Raw genomic sequence first — 18111 nt, 5'->3', positions numbered from 1 at the left:
TTACCGCTTGTTGTCACCACTCTAGGAGGCAGATCCAGCTGCACATATATCTGATCTGGATGCTCTGCAGCCTGTTCTGCCTTCCCTAGTATGGTCACACCAGGCTCATGCTACAGCTGTTTGCTAAAAATCACCAGAGAAACCAAAATGGGGAAGACCTGTTTCAAAAAGAAGGGTTCAGTGAAGCTCTGGGCTGTTTTATTTCCTCCTCTCCCTCCCAGGGAGGGTTACAGGATATGCAAGAACCCTTTTAAAAATCCCTCCTTGAAATCAGGATGTCTGGAGCCACCCTGGCTGCACTCCCCAGCCCTCTGCCCCTTCCCAGGGCTCATCTCTACCCTTTGGTCGCCTCTTGCAGCACAGCCACAGTGACACTGTCGGGATCTCTCACTGGTCAGAGTGACCCTGAGAAAAGTTGCAAAGTCTCTTTTCCCATCCTGGTGCTTGAAGAAGGAGTCAGGGCTCTTCATTTCTCAGTCTCAAGGTTGTTAATTGTTCCTTATCTATAAAATTCTTTCTCCTGCCCTGCCGAGGTCCATCCAGCAGGACAGTTCCAGGCACTCTGCCTGCCCCCAGGGCAGTGTTATGTCTCTATACTAAAAACTACATGTACAATGTTTACAATTACTTTCCAATACTTATCACCTATGTTTGACAGTGAGCTTCTACTCTAAACCAATCCAAAAGTGCCACCATCACAGCAGAAGATGGAGGCCAAGAAGAAGAAGGAGAAAGGCTGGGCACACCCAGTTCCCTCCATCTCGCCTCCTGAAACCCCATACTAAAACCCCCAAAATCTACTTTTCCACCCTGTGATAACTTCACTATTATTCTACCTAAACTGTTGTGCCTTGCTGATCTTCATATGAGGTTGGTAACTTGCTCCACGGGTCATAATCAAACCCACAGGCGTTTTGGGCTCTGTGTCTCACAGCTCCCTGGCAGGGGCTGCTCAGGACAGCCAGAGGGATGTCCTGGGTCCTGACTTGACAAGACAGTCCCAGCTTCCCTTTGCCCAACCCATGGCAGTCAAAGAGACACAGAGTGCGTTTGCATGAAGTGTTTCACCTCCATGACTTTCCATGATGCTCCAAAGAGCAGCTCCTGTGTGACTCCAGCAGGGCCCTGGGCTGGCATCTGGGAGCATCTGGAGAGCAGCAGAGTCCCTGCTGCCAGGGGAGGGATGGGAGAGATGCAGGAAACGCTCTGGGCTGGGCTAGAGGGGAGCTCTCACAGGAGCTGAGAGCTGGCAAGCCCAGCATGTCAATGAAAAGCTGTTAAACCTTTTTCCCATCAAGGGCAGCCTCCTGTCTCCAGGGGTAACCAAGCCCAGCTCCCTCCAGAGAGGTTTGAGCAATCCTAAACCTCATCAGTCACAAACTTTTTATACCAACCTGTTTTATCAAATGCTTCGTTTTCTCCTTTTTTTTTTTTTTCTTCCTCTCTTCCCTTTTCCTCCTGCTACTTCTTGGGATTTTTTTCTCTCCTTGCTATGGGTGATGGTGCTTCTAATCAGCACTTTCCATGTCTACTTGCCTCATTGTGAGCTTCTCCCTGAACCTGTCAGACACCAGCTCACACTTCTTGCTTTACTTGTCACAAGAAAAATTGTTCTTTTAAATGTGTCTGGGAGAGACGCAAGGACATGGAATGCTCCAGGGAGAGAGGAGGATGGAGGAGTGACTAACTGCACTTACTCAGCGCATGGGATTTCTAAAAGCTGCCCCTCCCCAGCTCACTTGGAGGTACACAAACACAGCAAAAAGACAATTCTGTCTCAAAGACATCACAGTCCAAAGTGTTGACACTGAAAAGTCCCCGTGGAAGCTGTGCCTGTTGTGATTATAGCACAGGATGAGTGGATTACTCAGTGAAACAAACCATCCATGGCAGCAGGGATTATTTTGCATGTTAGAGGGAGATCTGGGGACTTTAAATACTAATACCCCATTAATGATTAATGTATCTCTTGCATATGAACCAGCTTGATGACCTATTCCCTCCCTGCCTCAGTCACAAGCAGAGCAAAACGTTTGTGTGTTTTCCCTGCACCAGGTTTGCATTCATGGGAGAAATTCCTGTCCTGCTCACAGGGCTCTGAATTCCACCTCCCACATCCAAGTCCTCTGTTATCCACCTAAATTAGATTATTTGTGGAGCAGGTTGATGCTCACCCCTGGTGATGGCAGAGCAGTCTTTCAGGCCGAGGTATTTGCGGTTGTCATCTGCTGATGAGAAGATAACAGTGTTCCTCCACTGACACATGAGCTCCAGTGCTGGCAGAGCTGCCTCTCAAGGGCTGCCAGAGACACAGAGAGGGGGTTCTGTGCTTGTGCAGCTCAGCCCAGAGCTCCCTTGTTAAGATAAATGATGACCTTGGTCTCACCTCCACCTGCTCTGCCTCAGATTAGGCAGGTGACAAAGCTGATGTCACATCTCCAGGTTGTGCCTGAAGTAATTTGGATGGTTCCACTTCGTGGCAGTTATATGATAATGGTGACACATTGGTCTTGTCCTTACATTTACTCCCACGAGATTTTTCCCTGTGAGCCACTTCTGCCCATGATCCCTCTCACCTCCTCAAGAATTAGTCAGGAGGCGAGCATTTATTCCCAGTAAATAACATCTTTATGCATCTGTGCCTTGCTTACAGGTGAAGAAATCACAGCAATTTCCTTTTCCAGCTTTCTCTTTGTGTTGTGGAGGATATTTTGGGATGAGGCTCAGAGAGACCCCCATAACAGTGGCATTTTCAGAGCCTGCAGCATTGGCAGGAGAAAGTGTCCAGGAGCTCTCAGTGACCACTGCTCTGCTCTTTCTGTTTCTCTCCTGGGACAGATTTTAGGAAATTTCCTCAAGTTCTCCTCTACCTGCTCAGGATTTTGTGACTTTCTGACCCACCGCAGAGCTGGGAGAGCTGGCAAGCACAGAGATATTTAACAGGGCACAATCAGAAGGCAAAGCAGAGAGGGGGAGAGATTGACTGGGGGGCCATGGGAAGTGACACACACCTGTCAAAAACTGGCCAGAATCTGCACATATAGATGTAAAATTATTCCTTCAATCAAGATCTGCAACTCCCAAGGACAAAGCTAAGGCAGCGTCTTCTCCTTGTCTCAGAAAATTAATTTAGAATAAAAAAGTGTGGAGAATTCCAGGGAAGGGAAGGGAAGGGAAGGGAAGGGAAGGGAAGGGAAGGGAAGGGAAGGGAAGGGAAGGGAAGGGAAGGGAAGGGAAGGGAAGGGAAGGGAAGGGAAGGGAAGGGAAGGGAAGGGAAGGGAAGGGAAGGGAAGGGAAGGGAAGGGAAGGGAAGGGAAGGGAAGGGAAGGGAAGGGAAGGGAAGGGAAGGGATCAAGCAGTGCCTGTGCATTATCCCAGGTCCCTGCCCCTCTTGTCTCTGCATCCCACTGGGATCATGGTACAGAAGTTTTTCCCAGGAACAAAATTTCTCCTTCATGCCCTAACCCACAGTTAAACCCCAGAGCTGATGACAGCCTCAAAAGTGATTTTCCCTGAAATCCCCTCCTGCCCAGGAGGACACCCAGCAGCCTCCAGCCCCATCCTCAGCTCCTGGGAGCAATCAGGATCACCCCAGGGTGACACCCAGCTCCTGCCATGTTCCACCAGAGTCATGAGAAATAAAACTGAGCTGAGTTTGGCTTTTTTTCTGATGAGGCCAATAATTCTTTTTCTGCACTTTTCAAATCCCTCGCTGCCTGCACGTGGGATACAAATTACTCCACCTCTGCATTTCATGGCATTTGTGAATCATTAGGCCTCACTTAAGGGGGTTTGCATCACTCCACGCTCATCTTTCTCCTCCCAGCCTAATTCTGGGCTTTGGCCAAATAGCATTCAGCCTTCACTTCCATCCTTTTACCTTCTTTATGTATTATTGAATTATTCAGGCACTTTCCATTGGGATGAATTGGAAATACACAACGGAAAATGCAGTTCCTCAAAGGAAAAATTTACATTTGCTGGAGTTTGTTTGTTTATTTGGAAAAATAAACATGCAGAATAAACTTTCAGCCAGAAAAAAAAAAGACTGATTAAAAATAGAACCATGGCTTGAATGTTTCAGTCTTCTAAATGCTTTGCTTGAAAGCAGTCAAACAAAATAATGAATTTATTTTTGTTATGACACACTAAACACTGCCTCATAAAAAATTGGGAGCTGGACACTTCTTCTCCAGCCAAGATCTCTGGAGAGGAATTCCTCTTGTACTTGGAATTCACAGTGTATCAGGCTCATTGCAGCACTCCAGGATATTTTTTGGATATTCTTTGGAATTCTATTTTGTCAGCAAGCTGGGATTCTAAAACTCCAGCAAGGAATGCATCACTAAAGACAAAGAGATGTTTAAAACGGGACTGTACTGAAACATTTCAGGGACATTCAGGCAATCAAACCAAAATATTTCATTTCTTTTGGTGCTGGTTTGTTGATTTTGTTTTGGTTTTATTTTTTTCCTTTAATTTTTCAAAAGTGGAACTTCTTGCAATGGAAATATTAACATTTCAGTGTTTTTTCACTTTGCAGCTTTTTTTTTTAAGATTTCCTCATCTATAATAAATGCCTAATTAAAATTTTTATTGCAAGCTAGGAAGAAAACCCAGGCTAGAAATTCCAAATGGAGCTCTGTGCTGCTTTTTGTGATAGCAGAAAGTGAAGACCCAGCAGAAAGAAGAATTGCAGTGAGACTCTTTTCCTACTTGTTGATCATAGCGGGCTCCCAATAATGAATTTAGGAGGAATTTTGGACAAATACAAAGCAGGGATCATCACTGTTTAGTCTGAAAACAGAAGCATCACAAGGACAGTCTTGCCTAGAGAAGAACAATGTGAAACTTCAGCTGTGCCCAGGGTCCAGCTCCATCTTCACTGAGGTTTTGGCATTTCCATCACAAGTCCATGGTGCTGGGATAAAAGCCTGGCCCACTCCAGTGACTCCTGGGGACAGCAGCGTTTTTAAGATGTGGCAAAATGCACCTGATGACCCCAAGGAAACCCTGAATCATCCTCATCTGATCCCTTCTGCATCCCACACATCCCTCTTCCCACCCTGGAAACTGATAAATGCAGAAGGATTCTGTGCCCTCGGTGCTTTTGGGGGATTTTTATCACCAGTAGGATTCATATTGATTTTGAACCAGTTTTGTTTGCCTGAACTCTGGAGCTGGCAGGCTCTGGACATCATTTCAATCTGTTCAGCACTCCCGGGGGTAGGGTGCCCTCTTTTTATTTTTAAGGCATGTAATAAAGAACAAAATTAATTCCACGTCTGATTTATGCCCAAAGCCACCATTCTTTGTTCTTCCAGCTGAGATTTGATTGGATTTCATTAGTTTCTTTCCCATAGAGGCAGATAATTTTCTTCAGGTTTAAGTTTGAGTGTTTCTGGGTTTGTCTAGGGTTTGGGGTTGTTTTGTTATTATTGTTAAATAGCTGAGAAACAAATTCTGTTCTAATATTTTTCTGTATGAAGCCATTCAAACAAAAATAAAGAACATACCTTTTTAAAGTCAAAAGCACAAAAGTTTTGCATAGATAAATCTGTCCCATAAGTCTTTTCTTTTGCTATTTATTGACTCTCCTGTGCCATTAAAAGGTATTGTCATGAGATGCTTTTGGCACATTTATAACTGACCCAGCAAATGATTTACTCACCCACTCTCTTGCAGACCTGCATTTTCTAACAATTCCAGCTTAGCAGCTTTCATCTACAAAAAAAAAAAATAAAATAAAATAAAAACAGAGTAGACATGCCTAGATGAGCTGGCAAATGCCTTTCCTACCTGATGCTTCCAGAAGGAAATAAAATATTCCTCCCTGATCTGTTGATCCCACCTTTGAGAACAGATTGGCTTAGGGATATGGGCTGGGGTTGGCAAGGCCAGGCTCTGGGAGGAGAGATAAGAGGGACTGTAACAACACACACCAGGTTATCAGAGCTGAGCCTGAGCACAGCCTGCACCAAAATCTGACTCCAGATGAGTCCTCACTGCTCCTGACAGCTTAAAAGGGGTCTGAGAGGGAAGGGGAAGGGGAAGGGGAAGGGGAAGGGGAAGGGGAAGGGGAAGGGGAAGGGGAAGGGGAAGGGGAAGGGGAAGGGGAAGGGGAAGGGGAAGGGGAAGGGGAAGGGGAAGGGGAAGGGGAAGGGGAAGGGGAAGGGGAAGGGGAGGGAAGAGAAGAGAAGAGAAGAGAAGAGAAGAGAAGAGAAGAGAAGAGAAGAGAAGAGAAGAGAAGAGAAGAGAAGAGAAGAGAAGAGAAGAGAAGAGAAGAGAAGAGAAGAGAAGAGAAGAGAAGAGAAGAGAAGAGAAGAGAAGAGAAGAGAAGAGAAGAGAAGAGAAGAGAAGAGAAGAGAAGCTGGGGTGTCACCCTGATTTTTTAAGATTTCTGAGCCTTCTGATGTTTATATTCTTGTAATGAACTTTCTCATGCACTTTCTGTAAATAACTCATTGTTTTGCATTCTTTTATGGAGGAGGAGAAATTTGATGGACTGTTGGTTTGTCCAGTGTCATTGGAGAGGTGGTACTGCAATCCTCCAATCCACTGTCACTTTTGAAAGTCTATAATTGTTGGAGTCAGAAAATAAAAAACCTTTTTTACCTTGGAAAGAGCAGCAAGTCTGTGTCGTGTTGTTTTGTGTCCTAGAGTGACACTGGGGTAATAACTGGGGACAATTAAGTTGATGGGGAAGAAGCATCATAAGGCGAAAGCAGAATTGAGTTTAACTCAGACTTAAACGCTAGATTACAAGACCAACCTGTCCTTGATGTTCTTATGGGCTCCACCAGCCAGAGAAAACACTTTGATATTGCCAGAACCCAGCCCAGCTTCCACCCTGCCAGTACAGGAAGGAATTTCATAGAAATCCACAGTTTCTTGAAGTTCTGAGACCACAGCTTGCAACTAATTATAGAAATAAATAACTAGTGACTGGATCCATCTGTTTTTATTTGGCAGTGCCTTTCTTCTTCATGAAATTAGCACACCTGCAACCTCTGTGTCTTCCTGAGGATCGGTCACTCTGCCCTCCAAACCACAGATGAATTGCTGGAGCACAGGAAACCCTCTGGAGATGGTGCTGCTCATCCTTCCTTCTCCTCACCCCCAGGGGAAAATAATTAATATGCTCAATTGAGTTTCATTAGTTACTCAGGTTGAGGGGAAGAGGGGACGAGGAGTAAATATCTACTGACTATATTTACTAAATAGATATTTATCATCACAGTTTGAACCTCATTAGCAGAGCTCAGAGGGTTTGGCTCCCCAGGCAGGTGCAGAGTCCCTGGCAGAGACGGAGTCAGAAGGTGTGGGACAGACATCACCCAAAAACATCACCCAAACCCAGACAATTTAACACAAAAACATCACCCAAAACCATCACCCAAAACCAGACTATTTAACACAAGGTTTCCCAAGTCTCCAGAGGAGGTTAAATCAGGGCATAATGTGGGAAATTCTATTTTCTCTCTCTTTTTTTTCTCCCTGCTCTCATATTTCCCTTGGTTTAATCTTTGGCATTGAGGTGTTCTGTACAGCTACGATCATGGGAATGAATTTTAAAAGGATTATTAATTTTCCACTTCTTTTTTTTTTTTTTTTGGTTTGACTTTTAGCTTAAGTTAAAAATATTTCAGGTCTTTAGAGACATAATTAGACATATTGTCCTTAACCAAATGCCAGATAATTTGTACGCACTTGAGGTAAATCTTTTGCTGGAAAAGTAGGCAAATATTGAAGTGTATAATGAAAATGAAAGGAAGCATGAATAAAAAAAAAAAACACACAAAACTATTTTAAATCTTTTAAATTACTTTCTCTTCTCCCTCTCATTAGTAAATATTTTAGTTATTCTTACCCTGAACAAATCCTCCTCTCAGGGTTTCTGTGTGTCTTTCTCCCTCATTAGCATTCTTTTTTTTTTTATTTTTAAATAAGTCATAAAGACCTGGTTATTTTTAAAGTTCACGTCTTATACACGGTACAGATGCAGGGACCAGAGAGAGAGGCAGCAGTGTTGTTAATTCATTTCAGGAAGGGTTTTTTATTCTTCCTACCTTTAGATGAGAAGGAGTTTGCTTTTGGCTGAAAACATTCAAAGTAAGTGCAGCACTTTGGGAAATAACACATAAAGGGACTTTGGAGGGAGGGAGGAATGAAAAGCATGGAAAAGTCGAACAGTGACAGAGGTAGTCAGAGAATTTACAAATTATTTTCTCTGACAGTGTAGACAGCTCCAGGAGGCTGCCTTCTCCTTCAGGATAAAGTCACTTGTCATTCCGTTAGGGAAAGACAAGGGATGTGTCAGGAGTTATTTGAAATGTAAAGTATTGTTTTTAGCTTCTTTCTTGCTCATTATTGTAGTAGCAAAGTGCTCTCTCTGTGCTGATGGAGAGGCTGAGATTGCAGCAGGGACCGAGGGCTGCAGGACCAAGGGGCTCAGAATTCCCAGACCATGGATTAAAAAGGATTTGGGGAGCCATAGGACTGAAGATATGGGGCAAAGGAGTGGGTTTGTGGCAGGAATGAGGGGAAATGGGGATTATGGAGAGCTCTGTAATGCTGACCAGCTCAGGAAGGACTGTGGGGAAGGGGAGAGCCCAGCATCAGGGAGCCCCTGAGGGATGGGGCTGCACAGATGAGGACACCAGGAGATGTTCAAATGAAGGGCAGCACTGACTGTTTGTTATTTGTCTATCACAGGCCCCCTTCTGTCCAAGTCCTCTCTGCCTCCTCCCCCAGACTGGGTTCCTTTAGTGCTCTGCCTGTGCTAAACAGGAATATTCTCCCCAGAAAAACCCTGGGTGAACTTTCTCCTCTCTGCACCAGTCCTGCTTGGGAGCATCACATGAATGCAAAGCACAGCACAGACACAGAGCAGAATTGCTCTGTGCAGCAGGATCTGTCTTCCCACATTCCCTGACCATTTTAGACTAATCCAACTATTCAAATGAAAAATCTCCTCATCATTTCTCTGGGCACTTCACATATTCCACCTTCTCCTCTCCAACCTACCCTCCCCTGCTCCCACTGCAAAGGAAATTCCAAACCAACTTTCTATTCACCCTGGCTGCTCAGGGACCCTGGAGCCAATGGCACAAGAAACTCCAGGCTCTGGAAAAGCTGCTTTGTGGAGAACACACTCCCTGCAGGTCCCTGGAGTGCTCTGATGTTCCCAGCTATCCTGGCTTTTCCTCTTTAGCCTCTCCCTGCAAGGGCTGCAGTTAGCAAGAGCACACCGGTGGCAGATAAGCATCTGGTAACCCGTGGCAACCAAGTTCCTTTAGAAAATGGTCTTCCATAATTCCCTAGATGAACAGGCCTTTTTTGTCTTGTTGGGAATGGGGGAGAAAAGAGGATAAAAGGATGGAGAAAGGCACCAGGTGTGTTTGTGTGGGCAGGTGCCACAGGCATCCCCGGGTGCTGCAGGATCTATTTGCTCACCTGTGGGCACCTTTCTCTTTCCAGCCCTCACAGGACCTGGGGGTTTGGATATTTCACCAGCAATTTCTTCCAGATTTTTCCAGAACAGGTTAAACCTGCAGTGAAAGGCTGAGAGGGACAGATGAGCTCAGGCAGAGGCACAGCCAGGGCAGCAGACGGAGCCGGGTGTTTGTGCAAGTGGATGTTACAGGATCAGGCTGATTATATTCCATTCTGGGTTTGATTAGATTGCATAAGTAGACAGACCAGCAGAAATGAGCTGCCTGGGAGAGCAGGACATTTAACTAAAGGTCAGACAAAATTGCCCTGGAAACTGGTGGGTAGAGAGAAGTGTGGAGATGGAGGTGGAGCTGTGAGGGCTGGCTCCTGGTAGGGACACGGGAGCAGAGCTTAATTGCTGGAATTTCTGAGAGCTTTGTACAAGCCTCACCCCAGAGGTGCCCTACATTAACTCATCTGCACTGCAGCCCTCACTCTGCATTGCTCCCTTCCCCATGGGAGCACCCCAAAGCCTGAGGGCACAGCCCCAACACTGCCCACCCTCCCTGCACGGCCATGAGCATCCCCTGATGGCCATCTCCTCTTATATCCAGCTGATCTCACCACAGAAAAAGGAAAACACAATATTCCACTCCTGCCTTCCACTGCTGGGATGGCAAAACCAGTTAACAGCCTCACCAAAGGGAAATATTTTTCCTGTTAACAAGACAAAAACTGCAGGGGAAGTGACACTCACAGACTGTGTTGACAGCACCTGTATTATTTTTAATATATATTTTTCCCCATTCTAAATTAACTTTTCCTTTAAATATATTTTTTCCAGCAGGCCAAATAATTGGATTTTTCTTTGCTAAAAGAAGAGAACATAAATTACTCCTGTTGGGTGCAGATTAGGTTATGGGATTTCTTTTCTTCTGTCACCATCAATGCCCCAATGTCAGAGAGCTTTAATATTTAATGCATTCCTAATTAGTCTCCATTGGCCCAGGGCACTTAACAAAACCTGACACCAACCATCGAGTCAAGTTCATTTAGAGAGCACAATTACCCAACCATCATTTCCATAGTGCAGCTGGATTAGCCATGAAATTCCCTTCCCCACCCCCAGCCTCGCCCCCACCTTCCCACAGTTGCAAGTTAATTATGGGAAAAAAAAAAAAAAAAAAAAAAAAAGAAGAAAAAAAAGAGGATTTGATTCCAGTGACAGAAGATACAAATTATCTCATTTGGTCAGGGCAATGACATTTCCAAGATTCCTTTAATCTCCAGGGAGCTCTGCTGCGTTGAGCGGCATTTACCGACAGGCGTTGCTGCTGGTGGCGCTCCTGTTGCTCTGCATGCTCCAAAGATCTGGATTTCATATTTTCCCAACACCCAGGCTGATCACCTGGGAAAGGAGGGAAAAAAAATCAGAAAAAAAAAAAAAAAACAATCTGGAAGTCTATATAACTTTAAATAGTTCTTATTTGCCCAGAGACTTGGCTTGTCTTGAGAGACTCAGCGGTCAGGAAGGGGCACAGGTGGGAGAGATGGTGATGGCAGAGGAGCAAAAATGAACTGGGGATGGAGGGAGAGCCCAGTTTTACTGCACTCAGCAAAATATCCACACTGTTCAGCTTTTGGGACCTACCCCTGGTGTCACCCAGGTGCAGCTCCTGATAAATCAGAGTGAAACAAGCTCTGAGGCACTGTCTGGAATCTCCAACCTTTCACTGCTGGCTCAGGGGACACAGCAATGCAAAGTTCAGCTGCATGAGTTCCCATCTGCAGAAAGACCTTGGTACAGAAATCCCTGAGTATAACTGAGCTGAGTAAAAAAAAATAATAAATAAAGAAGGAAAGAAATGTCCCAGGATTTCACCACTCTGGAACACAATAATAACCCAAACTCCTCCTGTACCGGTTCTTGTTGTCACCAGACATGACTCTGTGTGGCAGACTGGGCTAATAATTATCATTTAAGTGGCAAAACGTAATGAACTGACCCATTTATGATGTCAGTAACACTGAAACCAAACTGCTTTGTGGGGATGTTTTGGCTTGACCTTCATTTTCAAAGGATAACCACAGGAGCTTCTCATGGACAATAGCAACAATTACAGAAAAAGATAATATCTCTAAAATCTGTCATCCCATGACTAATTTCAATTACAATGACAAATGAAAAATGCATGTTGCATGCTGGAGAATAATTAAATTTGACACCTTAAAAATGGTAATTTAAAAATATATATGCTATAGAAATTAATTCATACTCAGTACCAGTTTTCTCCTCATGCTGGAGGAGAAAACTTCCCATGCTGATCATTGACAATAAAATTTACCAAAAATACTTTGCTAAATAGACAGGCACAGGTTTCACGCTGCCAAACTTTTAATTTCTCAGTCAATTGCAACATTTGCAACCAAGCCTAAATTCACAAATCTCACAGTGCTGTTGCTCTTTGTATGTTGGGGGTCTGAAATCGCAATTGATGCAATTGGAAATGTTTGCTCCAAATTCACTGATTTCAATGGAAATTTCTTCTCACCAGTACCATGTAAATACTTTTTTTTCCGCCAAGAAGAATCACTTAGCTCTGCTGTCTGTATCTGTTCAATATTCAGGAAATAAATCCCTCCACATCTCCTAAAACTTCTTAAACTAGCACTAAGGAAGCCTATTCCAGGAAATGATGATATTTGTCTTCAGTGAGTGAGAAATAACCACTTTTTGTTGATGCTGTGAACTCATCTTCATCCTCCTCACACAAAGAGGCAGCAACTGCAGGGTTAATCTGGAATATTAACTTGTTAGATTGTTGATCTGCCCTGGGGCCATCAGGAGCTTAAATAGCCAACAGTTAATTAAAAATAAACTGACACTTTACTTTAAGGATAGTTTTAATAACCATTTATAAATGTTACATTAAAAATTCATGCACTGTTATCAACTCCTGCTAAGGATTTACAGCACAATGGAGGTGTCATGAATGTTTTATAGCTTCTGTGGAAAACCTCTTGCTCAACAGACATTTTCAGAGGTCTGTGTGTCTTTCCAGGGCTGCAGCACACACCCAACACAACAGCAGCATGGAAAATACAAGGAGATTCCCAAAATGCCAGGGCTTGAGCTTAGACTTTGTTTGCAGCCCACGTGGCCAACACATCAGAGACATCAAATACCTCGAGGAAGTGTTCAAAGCTCCTGATTTCTGCTCTGAAGCAGCCCATCCATCCATGTGCTCTAGGAGCAGGCACACAGAGCTTCCCAGCATAGCCCACCTTGGTTTGCTCAGTCAGAACCCCCAGGAGGGGCACCATGAACAGGCAGGGGCTTCCAAAAGTGTGGAAAATCTGATTACAGCCTAGAGCAGGGAAAATAATCTAATACTGCAAGGTAATCTCCTTCACCAGCCTCTCCAAACTCACACACAGAATCAAACACCCTCCCAAACACAAACACCTCCTCCCTGTGCATGGGCACAGACTGAACTCAGGTACATTTTCATTGCTGTTTGCAGGTGAGCAGAGGCAGCACAGCTGTTGTGCTCGGAATAAGTGATCCTTGACCTGCAGAGCATGGAGAGATCCGTGCTGTGGAGTCAGGGCTCCTGGTGCTCCCTTCCTGCCTGGCTGTGGCTGCACTGTGGGGTTGCCCCTTCCCTCCCCATCTGCAGGAGGACGATAATCCCTCCCAGTCGTGGTCAGTGATATTCATATTTTCTGGAAAAGATCCCTTCACCCAGGATTTTTCTCCTGGGAGGCTGAGGAGCCTCAGAGAAAAGGAAAACAATTCTGATCTCATTTGCTTCTCCTGTGTTGTGCTCATGTGGAATGTGGTTGGAGATTGTTTACCCACAGGTGATTGTTCCATTGGATTCTGCTGGGAGTTGTTTTCACTCTTTGGCCAATCAGGGCCAAGCTGTGTCAGGACTCTGGAGAGAGTCACGAGTTTTCATTATTATCTTTTTAGCATTGAGTAAATATCCTTTCTGTATTCTTTAGTATAGTATAGTATTCTTTAATATAATATAGTATAATAAAATAATAAATTAGCCTTGTGAGAACATGGAGTCAGACTCATCATTCCTTCCTGTCACAGGGCACCCCACAAATACAATATTGGTGGGCTTGGACAGATAAACCCATCAATGAGGGGGAGGTGAGAGCACAATAGCACATCCTGAAATTATCATGGATAAATTTGGCTTGCTGTCATTATCAGCTATCTCAAAATGAGCTTCCTTTGACAATGTTGCTGCCCCTTTTTGTTTTAAACCCACACAGGCACTTCCATGATTGAAGCTGGCTGTCTGCATGTGTTACTGTTATTTTCTGGAAAAATCCCTTTGCCCGGGATTTCTTCTCCTGGGAAGCTGAGAAGCCTCAGAGAAAATTGAAAACAATAATTATCTGATTGCTCCTTCTGTGTTTTGCTGCTTTGGAATGTGATTGGAGATTGTTTATCCAACATGTGAATTGTTTTTACTTAATGGCCAATCACGGTCAGGCTGTGTCAGGACTACAGAGAGTCACAAATTTTCATTAATATCTTATTAAACCTTCTGTCTGTATCCTTTCTCTATTCTTTACCATAGTTTTAGTATAACATTATTTTATATAATATAATACCATAAAATAATAAATTCGCCTTCTAAGAACATGGAGTCAGATTCATCATTTCCTTCCTGCCACGGGGGACCCTAAAATTACCACATGCATGCTGCTGGAGAACAAATCCAAGCTCATGGTTTTCCCTGCTGTCTTTCTCATTCTCGGTGACATGAAGGCAGGGAGATGCCCAGTGAGGGGAGGAGGAGATGTGGCTGCCAAGGCCCTGTGAGGCACCGAGGCACAGAAGTGATTAAATCCACAAGGTGAGGCTGTGACCACCTCCCTTGTACTTAACAGCAGCCATGCAAACACAGGTCCTTGCTGTGCAGGCACTGGTGGAGAACAACCTTCAGCCTCCTCAGCCAGCCACCAATCAAACTGCCATTAACCTTGCTTGCTTTTTGATTTTTTTTTCTCCTGTTTTGCTGTGCTTTAGGATAAAGCTTCTCTGAGTATTGGCTACTCTGGCATGAAAAAGGTTAAAAAATTAATGGAAATTACTTGGTGTCAGGCAGGTGCCAAGCTCTAATTAGGGTAATTGATAATACAATGTTCGAAGGTAGCAGAAGCCCTCGGGCTGCCATGCAAACACCCCTGAGGAGCAGATAAAGATGAAGCAGGCATTTGTCCAGGTTCATTTCAGCAAATTTGCACCCTCAAAGGCAGCCAAACCAAGGCTGGATTTTATCCTGCTGCCTACAGCTGAGGTAGGCTCCTGGCAGGATCTTCCAGGCTTCTCCTCTTACTCCAGAATTAGGAGGGTGAGGGCAGCCTGCTCAGAGACCAAAGGTACAAAATGGAAAAACTCCTGGGACTGTCACCATTGAGTCAGAGATGACACAGAGTCATATCAGAAGGTAAAATAGTAAAACCCCCATTTATGTGAGCCTCTCTTCTTTTATACCTTAGTTTGCTATAGGAGGCCCTGATTGGTCATTTAATCAATACATTTTACATGATTAGTTAATTAACAAGACACCCATTTGTAAACAACCTTATGAGAAAAAAAAACAGCAAACCAGGTTGTTAAGAAACAGCACCTGCAGATTATTTTAATATTTGACCATCATTGTTTATCTCCAGTTCCCTAAAGCTTCCCAGGCTGATTCAGGGGAAAACTTATCTAGCTTTCTCTCTCTCTGACCAGGCTGTCACATCCACATCCCTGGCACTGCCAGCCCAATGTGCCCAGTGCTCTCCAGGCTCCACTGACAGAGCCAAGGGGAGGAAATGGGCTTATTTGAGTGGGTGGCAGGCACAGAGATCCTTTAAAGTGCTGTCCTCTCCATCCAGCATTCCCAACCACTCTTGCTCTGTGCTGATCTCTGGATTATTTTCATCCAGGGCAACTTCTCCTCTTTTCCCTCCATTGATGACAGTTTTGTTCTGGTGGAGTCATGAGGTTCACTAAATACAGTGAGGGCCTGTTTCTGCAAGGACTTCAAAAAGCTTGTTTCGTTTGCTTGGTCCCTTTCATCCTTTGTTGTCCCTGGCTGTGTTGGGCTCCCAGCTGCTCCCCAGCCTTATCTGCTCAGATTTCTGCTCAGCGCTCAGAGGCGGCGCAGTCAAAACCCACATGAGGTGTCCAGCCTGAAAAAACTGCTGCTCCCCAGATCACAGGGATGAACAAAGGCTCAGAGGGGCTTCATGTGACACACAGGGACACACAGACACAGAGAGGGACAGAAAGGGACTGAAAGGGACAGACAGAGACACAGAGACATAGAGGGACACAGAGGGACACAAAGAGGGACAGAAAGGGACAGACAGGGACACACAGAGAGGGATACAGAGAGACACAGTGTGACACACAGGGGCACAGAGAGACACAGAGAGGGACAGACAGAGACACCAGGGACACAAACAGGAACACAGAGAGACACCAGAGAGACACAGAGGCACACAGAGGGACACAGAGACACATAGAGAGACACAGAGAGGGACAGACAGAGACACATAGAGGGACACAGAGAGACACCAGAGACACAGAGTGACAGACAGAGACACCAGAGACACACACAGGGACACACAGAGATACAGAGAGACACACAGGGACACAGAGAGACACAGAAAGGGACAGACAGAGACACCAGAGAAACACAGGAACACACAGGGACACAGAGGGACACAGGGAGGGACAGACAGAGACACAGAGGTACCTGGAGAGACACACAGGGACACCAGAGACACACACAGAGACACGCAAAGACGCACAGAGGCACGGAGAAAAACACAGAAGGCCAGACAGACACCAGAGACACACAGAGGGACACAGAGACACACAGAGATGCACAGAGACACACAGGGATAGACAGAGATACACACATGACACACAGGGACACACAGAGGGACACACAAACACATGCAGGGACACACAGATGCCACCACCACCCACTCCCAAAGAGTTCCACCTGCTGATGCAGGAGGATGATGTGTCTGTGGATGTTCAGATATCCCACTTGCAGCTGCTTGTGACCACACTGACTGACCCTCAGAGAGGGTTTTTGGAGGATAAGGAGCACTAAATACCTGTCTCTGCACCATGCTGCAGGCACCTGCTCTCTGCCAGTGCCAATTCCAGCCTGCCTGCATGGCAACTGGGGCTTTTGGCACTGCCTGTCCTTGCAGAGGCCACATCACACCTGTGCAGCACTGCTGAGCACTTCTCCCACAGTCCCACCCTCTGTTTCACCAGGAGCACAGAAAAAGGTTTGAAAAAGAAAAAAAGATGTCCTGGCTGAGACTGGGCCAGGACATCCCATCCCATCCCATCCCATCCCATCCCAGGGTTATTGTACACAGTGCCAGCAGCTCTTGGCAATTTCCTCAACACCCCATCCTTGCTGTGACTCCTACAGCTGCTGTGAGGTAGGAAGAAGGGGTGTTTTATGGATCCAATCTGTATTTTTACACCAAATCTGAGAAATTTGATGCCTGCACTTCTGCCATCAAACCAGGATGAGCCTCTTCCCAAGCACGGATTTAAGGCTTTCCCACCCAGAAAAATACAAACTCTGCAGCATTCCCAGCCCCTACCTGGCCAATCTGCTCCTTGTGTTGTTCCCACAGGAAGATGTTGCCACGTGTTCGCTCACCCAAATCTCCCTGCAGCATTTTTAATCTAATCCTCTCTGTAACTGCAAGGTAAGGGTCATTTCGAGCTATTTTTCATAAAAACAGTATCTCAGTCCAAACAATAATAATGCAGAAGGAAAAAAAAAAAAAGAAAATATAAATAAATAAGAACTGGAGAAGTTGTTGGAGAGGAGAAAGCAGGCCTGGATTAAGCTCAGAGGCTTGTCTCCCTCTGCTGGCTCCCAGACAAGGCAGACAGGAGTCAAACTCCTTTTTAAGGAGAAAAACAGCACTAAACACACGGTAACATCATCTTTTTTTCTTTTTTTTAATTTTTTTCACTTTATTAATGCACACACCTCTGAAAGAAACAATGACACTCTGAGGAGGTTTTATGAAATGTGCCACCAATTCATTATTGCAAGTTAGGAACCAGCACTGGAATATTCCTACCTGTGTTCTCATGCTCTTTTTTATTTCCAAGGTAAGATTGCTTCCTGCTGATTATTTTCCCAGTAATCCTCCTGATCTCATTTTCAAAGCTCCAGCTCTGGGTTTCCCTCTGATGTAATTAATGTGCCCTTGCCCCACAGCTTCCCTGCAGATCTGTTCCAGCATCACTGCTGTGTTCCCCTCCAAATCCCCCACCCAGCCGCACAGGAAAAAGGGATTTTCCTGCCCAGGAGCTGTGGGAAGGCTCTGCCAAGATTTCCTGTAGGACTTTTGGTGTGGGAGGAAGGGAAGGAGAGGCCAAGAGCAGCCACGTGCACGGATCTGATTTCAGGATGGAGCCTTGGAGGCATTGGCACCACCTCTCCCTGTAATAGATCATTCCCAAATGAATTCTCTGCCCTGTGCCTTGAACATGTGGGAGGGGGTGAGGGAAGAATCAGAATCTATTAGCCAAATCTATTTGGTATCTATTAATCAAATTTTAAGAGATAGGTTTAAAACTGGATTTAGCCACAGCCTGCGTCAGTGTCT

General features: G+C 45.1%; 1 long non-coding RNA gene across 2 annotated transcripts; it reads right to left on the bottom strand.

Annotated features, from left to right (window-relative positions):
- Window positions 1–1742: 1742 nt before the first annotated feature.
- On the bottom strand, window positions 1743–17439 carry LOC141731375 (uncharacterized). Of its 2 annotated transcripts, none has more exons than XR_012583427.1 (4): window positions 17089–17439; window positions 10755–10843; window positions 5672–5724; window positions 1743–2299 (listed from the first exon to the last, which is right to left on the bottom strand). It is a non-coding gene; the product is annotated as an uncharacterized LOC141731375 (long non-coding RNA). The 2 variants fall into 2 exon arrangements; XR_012583426.1 differs by lacking the exon at window positions 1743–2299 and adding an exon at window positions 4580–4954.
- Window positions 17440–18111: the final 672 nt, after the last annotated feature.

Source organism: Zonotrichia albicollis, chromosome 21, assembly GCF_047830755.1.
Source record: "Zonotrichia albicollis isolate bZonAlb1 chromosome 21, bZonAlb1.hap1, whole genome shotgun sequence".
Lineage (NCBI taxonomy): Eukaryota > Metazoa > Chordata > Aves > Passeriformes > Passerellidae > Zonotrichia > Zonotrichia albicollis.
The sequence above is the reverse complement of the archived record's forward strand: the minus strand, read 5'-3'. Positions and strand labels throughout refer to the sequence as shown.